A 14,398-nucleotide genomic window follows, 5' to 3' on the forward strand; every position below is an offset into this window, starting at 1 on the left:
CCAAGCAGAAAACCTCCCCGTGCACACTCTTGTGTTTGACTGGGCCGAAAAGGTCCATATGCAGACGTTCGAGTGGCATGTTTACAGTGTTAACCTTCTTCAATGGATGTGATTTCTTGATCTGCTTCCCTTTCTGACACGGCACACAGACATCTTGAAGTTGAAAATTCTTCACATTGACACCTCTCACCAGATTGTTTTTGACAAGGTGATTCATTTTTCTGAGGTGAATATGACCCATCCGTCTGTGCCAAGAGATCGTCTCCTTTTCAGTGGCTTTTGAAATAAAGCAAGTAACTTGTTTGGACTTAGTTATTGCTTGGCTCATATCGAGGACATACAAATCATTAATTCTTGGTGCTGATAAGAGAATCCATTCTTCAGGAATCTTGAATCCTGGCTTCAGCACATAACAACCGGCATCATCAAAATGCACGGTGAACTTCTTGTCGCAGATCTGAGAAACACTCAAGAGATTGTGATCCTACTGTTGCACATAATTAATTTTGTCGAAACTCACAACTCCATTTGAGATCATTCCCTCGCCGGTGATATACCCTCCTTTGTCTCCAGCAAACGCGACATAACCTCCTCTTATACTTCGCACATCGAAAAGAAGACGATAGTCGCCCGTCATGTGCCTGGAAGCCCCACTATCAACAATCCAATGACTATTAATAGTTCCTCCTGGAGCCGCCTGCACATGCAACTAACTTATCAGTTTGAGAGGGGGACCCAAGCCTTTGTGGACTTGGGTCGTCCTTGATCATCAAGGAAGGTGATTTCAATCACATGATGATTAGGAAAAAGAACCTGTGGCGCTCCCCCTGATTGAATTACCTGCTTTTGCTTCCAAGCTGTTTGTCTTTTACCAGTATTTGAATTTATCGTTTTAGCATTTACTGGTTTTACAGTTTCAGGTTTTGCTTGTACAGGTTTTTCTTCTTTGACCTCTGATTTTAAGGCCTTTTCAATTACCTTTTGATTCTTTTGCTTTAACTTCTTTTCCCTTTCTTTCAAGATACGTGGGTCTTGTTTCAGGGAAACTGGTCGTTTTTGGTAATTGATTTCTTGGGGAGCACTCGTTTTTTACTTCAGCTTTTGCAGGTATGGGCAATATCTTACAATATGCCCAACTGTGCCACATTCAAAACATGTTCTCCGCTCTACAAACTTCGGAGAAACATGTTGATGACCAGACGGAGAACCAGACAATGAACTTTGTGATCTAGACGTGCTTGGACCTAAATCACATCCGTTGGTGTGTTGGGTGTAATTATTCTGATCATTTCGTTTTAAAATTCTAACTTGTTTTACAAAATCAACGTTAGATTTATCCTGACATGTTTCAAGTTTGTCTGAACCCGTGGATCCAACAAAGTTCATTTTCTGTTCTCGTTTCTTAACATGAGCTCTTTTGTTTTGCACCTTTTGTTGTTGAACCTTAGGTTGCTCAACCTTTGATTGTTGAATTTTAGGTTGTGCAGCCTTAGGTTGAGTAGCCTTAGAATGTTCAACTTTAGGTTGTTGAACCTTTGGTTGTTCAGTCTTAGGCTGCTGAACTTTAGGTGCTTGAACATTCTTGTTCTGAGCCTTCTTTCCCTGTACCTTACCCATTCCGGAGTTGACTTGTTGTTTTCGCTCAATTGGTAGTTTTTGGTTTCCGTATTGTTTTCTAATTTGTTCACACGGAATTGGATCACATTGAGTGACGGTAACTTTGCCACTTTTGTTCCCCAAAAACTTATCAGTGCATCCTTCAAAAATTTGCTCAATTAAATCTTGATTTACATTTTTAATTGGAAAATCTTTGTTAGAGTAGATTTTGCTATCTCCTTTGAGCGTATACAACAAGTTATTCCCTTCAGGGCAAACTACAAGGGACTCCATTGCTTTTGACATTTCAGTCTTACTTGGTTTCACTGGTGGATCACACAGAATGTGATTCTCGATAGGAATATCTGTTGTAACCGAGTTAGACTGTTGTTTCACAATTTCTTCAGATTCATCGTCCGAAGAATCAGCATCCTCAATAATGGGAGGACTCTGTTCCTTATCACACGATGAATCTGTCACATTCTCAGATTCTGATTGACCCGAGGATGATGTACCAGTTGTGAACCCGAGGCCTGCTGCAAAGTCATCTAGACCAAGTGGCACAGTAGGTTCAAAACGGGGCATATCCTCGTCATCAGGCAATTTGGAGTAATTGTGATTCATTGGGGGAGGGCATGATTTGAATCCAATACATTTTGTATCCCCCTTTTTCTTTTGAACATCAATGATGTGATCCAATACATAGCGGGAATTGGAATAGCTTTCCAGTTTCTGCTTAATTGTCTCACATTCACAACGAGCTGTTGCTAACTCTACCATTTGCTTTTCAATTGTGTCAATAAGATTATTGTTAGCATGTTGTTTTCGCAAAACAGCCTTTTGTAATTCTGAAACATCATGTCTTAATGACGCAATTGTTGCTTTAAATTCCTTTTCATTTCTGGTTAAAAACAAATTAGCTTTGGTTGCTTTAGAAAGATCTACAATCAATTCTTGATTGTGTTTGTGTGTGATTTCAAATTGACTCTCCCTTTCAGCATATTTTAAACACTTTGCACATTCAATAGGAACAGAAATAGAGTCAGAATTAGTATCACATACCTGAGAAGTCTGACCTTCTACGTGAGCCATAAAGGCTGTATGAAAAGAAAAAGATCCATCTTCAGAAAATAACTGCGAAAGCATCTCAGAAGTTCCAGCAGATTTCTGGCAGAGAATAGATCTCCTCTTGCATAATGCTTCAGCTTCAGCCAAAAGCTCATCAACTTCCAAATCTAAAGCATCACTTGATAAATCACTAGCATCAAGTGATTCTCCATCCATGCTCCCACTATAACCAGAACTATCTTCATCTTCTAAAGATTCACCAGCAGACACGGGTTCTATTACCTTCTCAATCACTTTAGCATAACATGCTGTTCCACCATTTCCTCCTTCTCCGAGCTGAAGGTTCCAGTTGCAGATTTCATCAGCTTGAACGACCAATCCTCTGTGGGGATTAGTGTTTGTGGATCCAGATGCATTTCCTCCAACAGGAACTATTGATCTGACAGAATTGTTGTTCTGTTGCTGTTGTGGCTGTCCTTGATTCCTGAAGGGATTCTGATTTCCTTGCTTAGGTGGCTTCTGACACTCCCGCTTGAAGTGACCCTTTTCACCACAATTAAATACTTGGTGTTGTTGTTGCTTTCCAAGTTGGTTCTCCCCGTCCTTTCCATAAACTCCTTTGCTCTTCGAATTGCACTAGCAAGAGCCCATTTGATATCCATCATTTCAAACTCTTCTTTATCCACTTGCTGATAATCTTCATTGGTTAGATTGATATTCCCAATCTGACCTGCGACCAATCCACAATAAGCACTAACCAAGGTATTCAACATCTCCATATGCTCCTTGGCTATTTCGACAGTGACTTTGGAAAAGTTGGAAGTGTCTAATCTGACTGTGTTCGGATTGGAAGTGGCTTGAAAGTTTGAAGAGCTTCCATAAAACCCTTGCTGTTGCGGTTGTTGTTGCTGAGCTCTGCTTGGGTCTAAGAAAGGCGGTGGTGTGAATTGCTGAGCTGTCGGTTGCACATACTGTTGTTGAGAAGAAGAATCTGGTCTTGAATACATCATCGTGTATGCTGAAGGATCAAACTGATTTGTTGTGGAAGGTCCGGTGTTTGAGATGAAAGCTGTTTGAAGCTTCGCGTGTTGAGAGGCTGGTTTTTCTCCACTGATACCTCCTGCAATCCCATAGTACATCTCTGAATTTTGAGGAGTTAGTGTTCTTTTTGCCTTAAGCTTTTCTTCTACATCCTTGTTCTCCAATTTTTGAATTAACTCATAAACGGTGATTGTGTCTAGAACACCATTTTCTTTGAGAATTTCAAGAAAACTGCTCCACTTTGATGGTAGGCTATCAGCGAATCTTTTCACCATTTCTTGTGGAGTGGCAGTGACTCTAAAGGCAAACATCTCGCTCAACAAGTGATGGAACCTTGTAGATAACTCTGCCAAAGTCTCATTCTCCATACACGTGAACCCTTCAAACTCTTTCTTCAGTAATTCTTGCTTGATCTTTCTAGATTGAGCATTTCCTTCACATCGTAACGTGAGCATATCCCACAAGCTTTTAGTAGTCGTGCAGTAAACAAACTGGTGGTAAATGTCTCTGTGAAGAGCTTGTGTGAGAATCATGAATGCTTTCTTTTCTAACTCAAATTTCTTCTTATCATCATCAGACATAGTGCTGTAAGTTTCTGGATTAGATCCTGCAACTTCCAAATCATTGTCAAATGTGGTGAAAAAGCACATCCATAGATCTTGACCTTGCCCCTGAACATAAGTTCTCAGCCTTTCTTTCCACCATCCCCAATCATTGATGTGATTTAGCTTTGGCGGTTTTGTGCTTGTACCAGTTTCACTGTCGTTCTGCATCATTGCTTGAATGCTGCTGCTTTGATTTGTGACCAATGCCCATTGATTTGCAGTTATCATTGCAGCTTGAGGTGGGGCAATAGCCTGCATCCATGCAGTTTTGTTGAACTCTGACGCAGATTGCGTGGCTGATGATTGCGTAGCTGATGATTGTGGAGTCAAAGTTGTTTGAGTCCACGCGGTTGGATTCCACTGACCATTTGTTCCCATTTTATAACAATTAATATATTAAGTGAAAATTGATTTAAAATTTGAAAAACAAGTTTTCCCCCCCTTTTTTTTTATAAAATTTAATTTTCACAAACTATGTTAATATCTTGAATGAGAACAGACAGCCGAAAGATCCTTGATCGAAAGACCTGAAAAACACAAACTTGTTAAACTCAAACAGACTAGGATCGAAAGATCAATACTTGTTCGAAGGATCAACAATGTTCGAAAGATCACTGTTGAATTTCGAACAATGATTTCGAAAGATTCTCCAAAACGAAGGATCCTTATCTTTCGAATAAGAACTGTAGATCGAACAATATATCCTTCGAAAAGATTCCTTGGATCGAAAGATAAGTCACAGACTTCGAAGGATGTTCGAAGGATGGTTATCTATCGAACCTCCTTTGATCGAAAGATGATCTTTCGACTTCGAAGGATATCCTTCGATCTGTACGAACACTGCAGACAAAAGGTGACAGGTTGGTGAAAAGGTGATTGGTTGGTAGAGAACTTTCGGCAGAAGGTATGTTCAGTCCATACTTTCTACCAACTCAGATTTGACCAATAAAATATTGCCTAAAAAAGAAAGTTCTTATCCAGAAAACCGGTCACCGGAGTAAACCGGAATTTGGCCGGAAATTACCAAACTTCTTAAAACAAGTTTTTAAGTTACCCAACCCGTCCTTCAACACACCCGGTTAGTTTAGAACACGTTTTTACGTCTAGAAATGCGAGAAAAACACTAAAAACGGGTGCTAAACCATGTGAGTTTTGTCCAAACACTCCAAAGTCTTGTATAAACTCGGTTTTTAACAAGGAAAAGAGCCACGGCTCTGATACCACTTGTAGGTCCCCCGGAGGTCGAGGTTAAACCTTATCCTTGTTATGTTTAACACACTAGCAAGTGCGGAATCCAAGCTAGAATGCAAACCGGTAGTTTATATGAGAACACAAGCTACAAAGAGAAAGGTAGACACACAAAATATCAAAGTTTTCTCTTGTATTTCAGTGGACACGGTTACAGCCCTTGACCAAACTGAAAATGCTCTCTACAAGACTTAGTTCACTCACACACACACTTTCTATCTTTCTGTCTAACTGTGAAGTGAACCCATTACAAGACTATATATACTCATAACAGATTGTCTGGTCGAAGGATCAGAAAGACTGATCGAAGGATCATCTATCGACCAGACACCTACCGAAGGATCCACATATACCTCGAAGGATGGTATATCCTTCGAGGTCCATCTACATCCATCGAAGGTTATCCTTCGAGCTCATCGAAGGATATAAACAATCCTTCGATGACTCATCCTTCGACACAAACAACTTACAAACCATGTGTTAACTGTTTGGCCAAGTCAAACCAGGAGGATGGTTGACTTGGTCAAACTTACATCAAAACACATATACAAACCAACAAAAGACGTAAACAAGACTAACAAAAGACATCGTTTTATATCATTACAAAATACAGACAAAGTACAGACACAAGTGCACCAACATAAAGTCACCCTCGAACATGAAGGATGTTCAGCGGTTAACAGGACGTGTGGCAGCCCTGAATAGGTTCATTTCAAGATCCTCGGAAAAGTGTAAAGAATTCTATGATATCCTGAAAAAGAATAAGAAATTTGAATGGGGCGAGAAGCATGAAGCAGCCCTACAGGATTTGAAGCAGTATCTCTCAACTGCGCCTCTATTGATGAAGCCTGAAGATGGCGAACCATTATCCCTGTATCTTGCAGTATCAGGGAATGCAGTAAGTGCGGTACTCGTAAAGGATCATGAAGGTCAGCAGTATCATGTTTATTATGTTAGCAAAAGTTTGTTAAATGCTGAAACTAGATATTCTCACCTAGAAAAACTAATATTGGCTCTAGTAATGGCATCAACAAAGCTTAGACATTATTTTGAAACACATAGGATTCATGTTAAAACTAATTATCCTATTAAGAATGTGCTTAGGAAACCGGAGATGTCGGGTAGAATGGCTAAGTGGTCGGTAAAATTAAGTGCCTATGATTTAGTATATGAACCTAGAAATGCAATAAAGTCTCAGGCTCTAGCAGACTTTGTGGCTGATTTCAGTAGTGATATTCAAAATGAAGTAGACCTAGAAGTGCAACAACTAGGAGAGAACTTAGAATCCGGGATATTATATACTGATGGTGCATCTAATGTAAGGGGTGTAGGTTTAGGTATACTACTAAAATCGCCACAGGGGGACATAATACCCCAGGCTGTTAGATGTGAATTCCCTGCTACAAACAATGAGGCAGAATATGAATCTTTAATCGCAGGATTAGAATTGGCTAAGAATATGAATACCAAGAATTTGCAAGTATATGTTGATTCCTTGTTAATTACTAATCATTTTAATGGATCCTATGCAGTCAAGGGTGAGAAACTAATTGAATACCTCGGTATTCTTAAAAAATTAGCAGGATATTTCGATATTTTTACACTTGAACAGGTACCAAGAGAGGATAACGCCGAAGCAGACGCATTGGCAAACTTGGGATCATCAATCAGGATACCAGAAGGGACCCCGATACCGATATTACATATCCTGTATCCTGCAACGGATCCTCAGCATAAGGGAGTAGCTAGTATTCAAGATCCTGGAGTGGTGTATCCTGAAGGGGATCCTAAGTCCTGGACAACTCCAATTATGAGATATCTAAAGGAAGGACATATCCCCGAAGATGAAAATCCTAAAGCATTTAGGATGAAGGTATCACGATTCACTATTATAAATAATATTTTATGTTTTGGTCAAAAATCACACAAGGATTATGCAACCAAACTCTTTGTAAACAGGGAATGATGCTTAGTTTGATGAACAAAGATAAGGATCACTTAAATGAAAATTGCACAAGTGACACAAGGATTTATACGAGGAAAAAGCCCTTGATCAATGAATGATCTCCGGCATAAAAAACCTCGGGTGATGGAAACTACCGATCACCAAACTTCAATATAAGAAACAATGTTTATAACTTTGGATGGTAACGAGCTAGGTACAAGGATCACTATAGTATCGTATGCTAGAGCGTGTGAGAAATGTGTTGTCCCCTCCGAATGCTGTAGAGTGCCATTTATATAAGCGTGTGTGGTTGTATTTTAGGTAAATCACCTAACTACTAGCTCGTTACCCCTTTAGAAATAGAAGTAAATTTAGCCTAACTAATTGCCCTTAAATTGTGCTAGGTTTCCATATTCTCCATAACGTCCATCTTTGATTGTGCTAGTGCGAAATTAGTGTGACAGATTCCTTGTTAATGTTGCTAAGACCAGGTCCAACTCGTAATTCCTGCAAAACATCATTAAATTCAAAAAGAACAATCGTTAGTATGAGAATCCTTAGGATGATCCGTGATCCTGATCCTGGAGTTCTTCTGAGGATCACTGTCTATCAAGGAAACAAGGATCACGTGTTAGGATATCATGTAAGGATCATAGGTCATAAAAATCATGCCCTAGCAATTGCCCCCAAAATATAAGGAGTATTTATGTAATATAAATGAGTTATATTTTGCCGGTCTTATCTATAACTAACTCAACGGATATATAGCCGTTAAGAATGAACTATCCGTTGCGATCTGACGTCATGGAGGTGACAGCCCTGCATAATCATGATTATAAATAGAGATAGGGATAGAATCGTTTGCATTTAAATTCAAGAACTCTTCCCTTTATAACCGCGACCAGAGGATTGAACAGGTATTCCCCTTTATTTCCTTCTTGCTTGCTCTGTTTCTCTTTCTCTTTCCATCGTTCTGTAAAAGATGTTGCTCCGGAACTCCCCTTGTAAGGATCCTAAGAAGAACAGCCCTTTGAAGGGTCAAGGGATCATCAAGGATTCCCCTACCGAGAGGTGTTGTTTTACCGACCCTCAAATCGACAAAATCCGTCGTTGCTTTCCGGCGGAAACCCTTTTCAAGTCTTTTAGTCCTACCGCTTTGAGTGATTTCATCTCTGAGACTTGGGTAGCTTTCCCGGTCACTCCTTTCATGATAGGATACTCGTATCCTTTCCCTCAGTTTACCCAATCCTTTTTCTCTCTTACCGGCATCTGCTATATCCAGGCTATGCCGATGATCTGGAGGGTGTTATACACTCTTGAAAGGATCATGGAACAAGAAGGGATAGACCTTGGCATGGCAGAGTTAGCTGAGATGTATGATCTCACAACTTTTGGATCCCACCGATATTTGTTCAAACGAAAGGCCGGAGAAGAGCATCCTGTTCTCAAAGTTACCAAAAATGACATGAACTGGAAGCGGCGGTTCTTTTTTGTAAAGAGAGATACCATCCCTAATGGGGAGGATTTGCCCAAGAAGTGGGCCACCCATGGTAGGATATAGGATCCTGGAAGGATCACCGTAGAACTTGTCCTATAGCATGAGAATCACTGATGTTCTGTTGTTTTCTTGTTGTGCAGCTATCTCCGTTTCACACCTGAAGTTGACTCCTGCTGCAAAAGAGAGATTCCTGGCTTTTAAGAAGCTCGATCCTGAAATAAGAACTTTCCAGGTTACTATCCAGGATTCTCAGGAAGTATCCTCTGCCTCTGTCACAATGTCAAGTAAGTATCCTTATTTAAAAAGCAATTATGTGTAGCATTTCAAATTTAGCTAGAATACTTATCTTATTTTGCTTGTGTAGGTGCTGGAAAATCCTCTAAGTCTGCTTCGAAGTTCGGCATTGATGATCTTACTAATGTCAAATCTGCAAGGAAGAAGACTCCTGCTGCTAGCCCAACTGCTTCAGCCCCTAAAGCACCAATCAGGGGAAAAGGAAGCAAGAAGAGAAAGGCCTCTGAGGATTTGCAAGGTCTGCCCCTGCTTTGCCAACAGTGTCTGGATTACATCAGCGAGGTAAGGATCACTGTCCTGTTTGTGTATCCTGCTGGTCTAAGGATCACTTGGTTTCTGACATTATTCCTTGTCTTCCTTGTAGAAATTTGCTGAGGTAGAGACATATGTTGGCCATGTTGAGGATCAGGATCGCCAGATTGCTGACCTTCAACAGGTTGGGGTGTTGAAGGATCTCAAGATAGCCGATCTTCAGAAGGAGCTCCAGGCCACCAAGAATGATGCTGCCAAGATGCTGATCAACTTTGACTATGAGAAGCACGAGATCACCCAGGATGCCAAGGTCTCTGCCGCGATAACTATGTACAAGATCCAGCTGCAGATGGCTGCGGAGGCTCAGGATCCTGCTTTTGACAAGAGCACCTGGGATGTCGAAGGCTGGAAGGCTAGGCTGGCTGAACTGGAGGATGATGAGGAGGCTAAGGAGATTCCGATGCTTGAGGGTGGAGACATTGGCAAGGATCAGGGTGGAGAGGCAAGTGGAGCCGGTGGTGATGGTGCAGCGAAGGATTGAGCTGCAGGATTGGGCAATGATGGAAATTTCTAGACATAGCCGGAGCCCAATTTTTTTTGTTTGGTTGTTTGTGATGTTTTAAAACAATTATGGTCTGTATTTGAACAATAGTTTAGGGTTGAGGTTCTAGGATCCTGTGAACAATAGGTAGGATTACATATGGTGGAGGGATCCTCTGTTTGGGGGATGAAGCCATTGTGATCCTGCCGCCTTTAATTTCCTGCACTTGCTATAACCGCATGAACAATGGACACCCTTTGCCAACACATGTGGACGGGCCACGTTTTGCTGGTAGAAACGTGGGTTGGCAATTTTGACAACTTACAAAAGGGGTTAGATATTTAATGAATAAAACTTTTTAACTTTTGACTTCTCCTGTGATGTTATCCTTGTTTATCCTTTTAATTTCCAATTGTTTTGATATATATTTGTCTGAGTAAGAAAAGTTAAGCAAATTATGTTTAAGAAATTTAGGATATGATCCAGGATCAAATATCCTATAATCGAGAGCTTCCAAAAAGTAGTTAACTTTAAGGATCATAGGTTCAGTTGTCAAAGTGTGAGGGTTAGTCAAAATAATGAATGTATTCAAAACAGTTAAGGATCATACCTGAGAATCCAAGTTAGGATCTCAACCTTTAACCAGAATAACCGTAGGAGGAACTTTAATGGGTAATAAGGATTGAGGATCCTTAATTGTTTATTTTTGAAAGCCTGAAAATAGAATATAACTTGGAACTAAGCCAATATCATAGATAAGTTAGTAACTGGGGACATGCCCAAAGGATAACTGGGGACAAGCCCAAAGGATCACTGGGGACAAGCCTGAAGGATAACTGGGGACAAGCCCAAGGATCGTATGTAAACTGGAGTATGGCCCTCACTGGCGACTATCCAAACTTAGTGACATGAAAATGCCAAAACCTTAGCTAACGTGAAAACGTTAGAAACCTTAGGAACGGATGTATGGTATGTCTACCATTATACGTAGGATCCTAGGTATAGCCAGTACGATAGAATTGTCAGCCCCTAAAGCGAGTACTGGTCCCAAAGACGTGAACTATACCAGGATCATCATGCGCTACAGGCGAAACTGGGGACAAGCCCAAGGACAATTGGGGACAAGCCCAAATAACTGGGGTTGAACCCAATGATCTGAGTTGCTTCTGAAGATTGTCGACAATATGCTAGGGATACCTGGACTATCAGAACTCAAAATCTCGTGAGAGAAGGATGAAGGATACATGATCCTTATCCTTAAATAAGAAAATATGTAAATAAGAGTTCAAGCTCAGGACATTACCAGAGTAAGGATCATCGATACTTCAGGGATCCTTGAAGGATACTTCTAATGTAAGGATCATATGTGCCAGAAGGATCCTGCTCACATGAAATATTTCTTCAAGTGGACAGCATTCCAGGCTCTTGGTAACAAATTACCCTCCATGGTCAGCAGTCTATATGCCCCCTTTCCTGCTTCGGCTTCGATCAAATAAGGGCCTTCCCATTTTGGTGCCAATTTCCCATCAGCAGGAATGGTGGTATTCTGGAATGCTTTTCTCAGTACCATATCCCCAACTTGGAATTTCCTTATCCTGACATTTTTGTTATAAGCACCAGCCATTCTTTGTTGGTAGCTAGCCATCCTTATCCTAGCCAAGTCCCTGATTTCCTCAATAGTATCCTAGTCTTTGTTTTGGTCAAAAATCACTTAAAGATAATGCAACCAAACTTTATGTAAACGGGGAATGATCCTTGGTATGATGAACAAAGTGAAGGATCACTTAAACGTAAAATGCACAACTGACACAAGGATTTATACGAGGAAAAAGCCCTTGATCAATGAATGATCTCCGGCATAAAAAACCTCGGGTGATGGAAATTACCGATCACCAAACTTCAATATCACAAATAAAGGTTACAATTTCGGATGGTAACGAGCTAAGTACAAGGATCACTATAGTATCGTGTGTCAAAGCGTGTGAGAAATGTGTTGTTTCTTCCGAATGTGGAAGAGTGCTATTTATACAAGTGTGAGTGGTCGTATTTTAGGTAAATAACCTAACTATTAGCTCGTTACCCCTTTAGGAATAGAAGTAAATCTAGCCTAAATTATCGCCCTTAAATTATGCTGAGTTTCCATATCATCCACAACGTCCATCTTTGATTGTGCTTATGCCAAAGTTGTAAAGACGAGTTCCTTGTTTACGTTGCTAAGAGCGGATCCTACTCGAAATTCGTGCAAGACAACATTAAATCCAAAGAGAACAATCGTTAGTATGAGGATCCCTAGGATACTCCGTGATCCTGATCCTGGAATTCTTCTGAGGATCACTATCTGCTAGAGAAACAAGGATCACTGGTTAGGATCACATATAAGGATCACATGTAAGGATCATAGGTCATAAAAATCCAGCCCTAACAATTGCCCCCAAAATATAAGGAGTAATACTTGTAAATAAACGAGTTGTATTTTGTTTGATCTTATCCGCAACAAGTTAACAGATAACTAGCCGTTAGAGACGGACTAGCCGTTGCAGACCCTTACGTCACAGAAGTGACAGCCCTGCAAATCATCATTATAAATAGGAGTTAGAGATAGGATCAATTTGCATTTAAATTCAAGAGAGACTCCCTTTATATTCTCATCCGAAGATCAATCAGGTATCTCTTTTCCTCTTTCTTCCTTCTCTTACTCTGTTTTTCTATTCTCTTTCCATCATTCTGCAAAGATGTTGCTCCAGAACTCCCCGCATAAGGATCCTGAGAAGAACAGTCCCTTGAAGGGTCAAGGGATTATCAAAGATTCTCCCGCCGAGAGGTGTTGTTTTACCGATCCTCAGGTCGACAAAATCCGTCATTGTTTTCCGGCGAACACCATCTTCAAGTCTTTTACTTCTACCGCTTTGAGTGATTTTATCTCTGATTCTTGGGTAGCCTTTCCTGTTACTCCGTTCTTGATAGGATATTCGTAACCTTTTCCACAGTTCACTCAATCCTTCTTCTCTCTCACCGGCATCTGCTATATCCAGGCTATGCCCATGATCTGGAGGGTGTTGTATACCCTTGAGAGGATCATTGAACAAGAAGGGATTGACCTCGGTATGGCGGAGCTGGCTGAGATGTATGATCTTACCACTTTCGGACCCCATCGTTATCTGTTTAAGCGAAAAGCTGGAGAGGATCATCCTGTCTTCAAGGTCACCAAGAACGACACAAACTGGAAGCGTCGGTTCTTTTTTGTTAGGAGATATACCATCCCTGATGGGAAGGATTTGCCCAAAGAGTGGGCTACTCATGGTAGGATAGAGGATCCTGGAAGGATCACCATAAGATTTGTTCCTTAGGATGAGGATCACTAATATTTTCTTGTTTATTGTGCAGCTATCTCCATCTCTCGTCTGAGGTTGACACCTGCTGCAAAGGAGAGACTTTTGGCCTTCAAGAAGCTTGCTCGGAGACAAGAACTTTCCGGGTTGCTACCCATGATTCCCAAGAAGTATCCTCTGCCTCTGTCACAATGTCAAGTAAGTATCCTTATTTAGAAAGTAATTCTATGTAGGATTTTCAAGTTTAATTAGAAAACTTATCTTATTTTGGTTGTGTAGGTGCTGGAAAATCTTCTAAGTCTGCCTCAAAGTTTGGCATTGATGATCTTGCTAATGTCAAATCTGCAAGGAAGAAGACTCCTGCTGCCAGCCCAACTGCTTCAGCCCCTAAAGCACCTATTAGGGGTAAAGGAAAGAAGAGAAAGGCCTCTGAGGATCTACAAGGCCTGCCCCTGCTCCGCCAACAGTTTCTGGACTACTTCAACGAGGTGAGGATCACTGCCCCTGTTTGTTATCCTGACAGTTTTGAGGATCACTTGTTTCTGACGTTATGCCTTGCTTTCCTTGCAGAAATTTGCTGAAATAGAAACTTATGTTGGCCACGTCGAGGATCAAGATCGCCAAATTGCTGACCTCCAACAGATGGGTGTGCTGAAGGATCTCAAGATTGCTGATCTTGAGAAGGAGCTCCGGGCTACCAAGGATGAAGCTGCCAAAATGTTGATCAACTTTGATTATGAGAAGCATGATATCACCCAGGATGCCAAGGTCTCTGCTGCGATAACCATGTATGAGATCCAGCTGCAGATGGCTGCGGAGGCTCAGGATCCTTCCTTCGACAAGAGCACATGGGATGTGGAGGGCTGGAAGGCGAGGCTGGCAGAGTTGGAGGATGATGAGGAGGCTGAGGAGATACCGATGCTCGAAGGCAAGGATCATGCTGGGGAGGCTAGTGGAGCTGGTGGTGATGGTGCAGCCAAG

Source organism: Helianthus annuus, chromosome 16 (assembly GCF_002127325.2).
Source record: "Helianthus annuus cultivar XRQ/B chromosome 16, HanXRQr2.0-SUNRISE, whole genome shotgun sequence".
NCBI lineage: Eukaryota > Viridiplantae > Streptophyta > Magnoliopsida > Asterales > Asteraceae > Helianthus > Helianthus annuus.